The following is a 4,468-nucleotide window of genomic DNA, read 5'->3' as shown; positions in this document are numbered from 1 at the left end:
ACATATAGATAACATAAGCACATAACATATTAATTCTAGCCTATTTTCCTTACCAAAGTTACCGGGATTATGGACTGAGTTGGGACTTTTGGAACACTCCTAAAACCATAAGAAAGAGTGAGTCTAAAGAGAGGAGATGAAATGAAAGAGATGGAAAGACTAAACCATAAAAACATACTTACCAACTTATATGCTTAAGAGCTTGGATTCCCTAACCAAAATAAGAATAAGGTTAGGGGACTGAGTAGAAGGTTTTGAGAAAAGAAATAACATAGAATATAGAAAGGACTAGAGTTTTGGGTTTACCTCAAAGATTGCAAGATCAATCTAACATCCACCGAAATACTATAACACTCACTTACTTCCCAAGTGTTTGATAAGCTTATGATGTTTAAGCTTATAGTTTTTTCCCCAAACCAAGTGTTTACACTCTCTCACTCACTTAACACTAGCAGCCTCTGAACTTAGAGCAAATGGTGAATAATGGCTGGGTACTAGGTCCTATTTATAGAGTTTGGGAATGAAAATATCTTGATTTTACTTGAATAAAAATAATGGCTTTTTAGGTGAAAATCATTTGAATAATCGTTCAGCAGAGGCTGAAGACTCGTTCAGAAGATGCTGGACTGTTGAAGGCGTTTGAATGGCTGAAGGGAAAAGAATTCAAATGAATTTGAAAACATGCTGGTGGAGGCGATATATCGCCCCCTATAGGCGATATATCGCCTGGACCTTTGTTCCCGAGGCGACCGTGCATCGATTCGTGTTTTCCGTATCTACGTGCTGTGACATATCGCCCCCTATAGCTGCGATATATCGGCATACGCAGAATATTTAAACACGAGTTTACACATTTTTAGCTAAGTTTGAATGGACTAAACAGCCTTGACTAAGCCCTCAACGTGCTCAAAGCTGCTGACTGACCCTATACATTCAAACTTTTACCCTTATTTAATTTAATCCTCAAAAATACTTAATCCTTAATTACCATTCAAAACATGTGCTTAAAATCCTATTGGTTGATGTCTAAACCTTATAATATAATAATATATTCCTTAATATCAGACACATTAATCAAACCTTAGGTTATACTTAATATTCTTAAACTATAGGTTAAACTTAGAAAATCTATAAGTACTACTATGAGTGTCCAAATAATTCCCGGTCTGAACCAAAAATCCACAGTAACAAAGATAATGCTATAAATACTATCATACTATTATCTATCTTAGCTAAGTAAAGTTCTTGGACTCTACAATTCTCCCCTACTAAAAAGAATTTCGTCCTCGAAATTTACTTATCACATAACTCCGGATACCGGCCTTGCATGTCCTCCTCCAACTCCCACGTTGCCTCGCATTCAAAACTATTGCTCCATAGGACTTTGACTATAGGAAAGCTCTTGGACCGTAACTGCTTCATCCCTCTATCAAGGATGCTAACCGGTCGTTCCTCGTAACTTAAGTCTTTCTGGAGCGCTATCGTATCGTTCTTAAGGACGTGAGATGGGTCTGACACATATTTGCGTAACATCGAGATGTGGAAGACGTTGTGACTATCGGCTAGTGCTGGCGGTAGGGCTAGTCTATACGCAACTGTTCCCACTTTGTCCAATATCTAAAAGGACCTATGAATCGGGGACTAAGCTTGCCTTTCTTTCCGAACCGCTTGACACTTTTCATAGGAGATATCTTCATGAAGACTTGATCTCCAACTTGGAATTCCACATCGCGTCGCTTGGTATCCGCATAGCTCTTCTGTCGGCTTTGAGCAGCAAGCATACGCTGTCTAATAAGCGCTACTGCTTCTTGAGCTTGTCTAACAGCTTCGGGCCCTAGAAGCTGCCTTTCTCCTACCTCGTCCCAGTGCAACGGTGATCGACACCTTCTTCCATATAGTAACTCATAAGGTGCCATCTCGATCGTCGACTGGTAGCTATTGTTGTACGAGAACTCGATCAGTGGTAAGTACTTGTTCCACGATCCTCCGAAATCAAGTATACAAGCGCGTAGCATATCCTCTAAGATCTGAATCGTACGCTCAGACTGCCCATCTGTCTGAGGATGGAAAGCTGTACTAAGGCTTAACTTAGTACCCATAGCTTGCTGTAAGCTTCTCCAAAATCTTGACGTAAATACTGATCCTCTATCTGACACTATCATCTTGGGGATTCCATGCAATCGTACAATCTCTTGGATGTAGATGTTGCATATTGGTCTGCCGTGCATGACGTTCTAACAGGCAGAAAATGAGCCGACTTGGTTAGTCTATTTATTACTATCCAAGCGGAATCATGCTGCTTGTTCGTCTTTGGTAGCCCCGTCACAAAATCCATGGCTATATCATTCCACTTCCATTATGGTATGCTAAGCGGTTGCAATAAACCTGCAGGCCGCTGATGCTTTGCTTTCACTTGCTGGCATACCAGACACTTAGATACATACTCAGCTATGTCCTTCTTCATCCCTGGCCACCAATAGACTGCCTTGATGTCATAAGTCATTTTGGTAGACCCTGGATGAACTGAGTATGAGGCATTATGCACTTCTTCTAGGATTGTCTTCTTAATACTCTGATTGTCTGGCACGCATACCCGATCCTTATATCTCAATAAACCTTGGCTAGATATTGAGAAATCTGTATTCTTGCCTTCTCTGACTGCATCCATATGTGGTGCTAGCGATTTCTCATGTCTCTGACCAATCTGTATGTCCTATTTGATTGGATAGACAAGTTAGCCAACTTGCCTATAATCACATCTATTCCGGCACTGATAAGCTCCTGCTATAGAGGCTTTTCAATTTCGGATAAGGCTGCTAAGTTCCCATAGCTTTTCCTTACTAAGCGCATCGGCAACTACGTTCGCCTTCCCTGGGTGGTATAGGATTTCGTAGTCGTAATCCTTGACTAATTCTATCCACCTGCGCTGCCTCATGTTGAGCTCCTTCTGTGTAAAGAAGTATTTTAAACTCTTGTGGTCCGTATAAATCTCGCACCGTCCTCCGTAAAGATAATGGTGCCAGATTTGCAACGACCACCGCTGCCAACTCCATATCGTGAGTTGGATAGCGTTGTTCATACTCCTTCAACTGACGTGAGGCGTAGGCTGTCACTTTGTCGTTTTTGCATCAACACGCTTCCCAATCCTAGCTTTGATGCATCGCATTAGACAACGAACTTATCGTCGGGTGTTGGTACACTAAGTACTGGTGTTGAGCAAGGCTTATCTTTAAGTAACTGGGAGTTTTCTTCACACTTATCGTTCTAGTTAAACTTTTGTTGCTTCCGGGTCAGGTTGGTGTGTGGAGTGGCTATCTTAGAAAAAGCCCTCTACAACTTTCTATAGTAACCTGCTAGCCCTAAGAAGCTTCTTATTTCTGACGCGTTCTTTGGTCTAGGCCAATCCTTCACGGCCTCTACCTTCGATGGATCTACTGCAACTCCGTCTTTCGATATGATGTGCCCGAGGAACGCCACTTGTGAGAGTCAAAACTCGCATTTCTTGAACTTCGCGTAGAGTTGGTGCTCCTTCAATCGCGTCAAAATCATCCTCAAATGTTCCTCGTGCTCTACTTCATCCTTGGAGTATACTAAGATATCGTCGATGAATACAACGACGAATTTATCTAAGTAATCCTTGAAGACCTTATTCATTAAGTCCATAACGCGGCTGGTGTGTTAGCAAGACCAAAAGACATAACCAACTCGTAATGTCCATAACGAGTCCTAAAGGCTATCTTAGGAATATCTTCTCCTTTTACCTTGAGCTGATGATACCCGGACCTTAAATCGATCTTAGAGAATACAGTCGCGCCTCGGAGTTGATCAAACAAATCATCAATCCGAGGTAGTGGGTATTTGTTCTTAATTGTTACTTTATTCAGCTAACGGTAGTCTATGCACATGCGCATACTTCCGTCCTTCTTCTTCACGAATAGTACCGGAGCTTCCCATGGTGAATGGCTTGGCCTAAGTCTAGGAGTTCTTGTAGCTGCGTCTTTAACTCCTTGAGTTCCGTAGGTGCCATCCGGTATGGTTCCTTAGAGATAGGCTCGGTGCCCGGTACTAATTCTATCGTGAAGTCTATTTCTTGATTTGGCGGCAATCCTGGCAAGTCATCGGGAAAAACTTCTGGAAATTCTTGTATAACTCGAACATCTCTAACTTTAAGTGACGTCTCCTTCTCCACATTCGTGATGCTGGCTAAGAATGCTTGGCATCCTTTCTCCATCATTCTCTGAGCTTTGAGAGGTGACACTAACGGTGTGCGTAGTCCTGAAGCTTGTCCCATGAAGCATCGTCTCTGGCCGTCCGGAGTCTCGAACATCACCTTCTTGCGTTTGCTGTCGATTGTTGCGCCATGCCGTGCTAGCCAATCCATGCTTAGTATTACGTCGAAGTCCTTGATTACTAGCTCTATCAGATCTCCTTCTAGTCCTATGTCCTCAATCTTGATCGGTAAGCCTCG

This window comes from Humulus lupulus, chromosome 8, assembly GCF_963169125.1.
Source record: "Humulus lupulus chromosome 8, drHumLupu1.1, whole genome shotgun sequence".
In the NCBI taxonomy this organism is placed as follows: domain Eukaryota; kingdom Viridiplantae; phylum Streptophyta; class Magnoliopsida; order Rosales; family Cannabaceae; genus Humulus; species Humulus lupulus.
The sequence above is the reverse complement of the archived record's forward strand: the minus strand, read 5'-3'. Positions refer to the sequence as shown.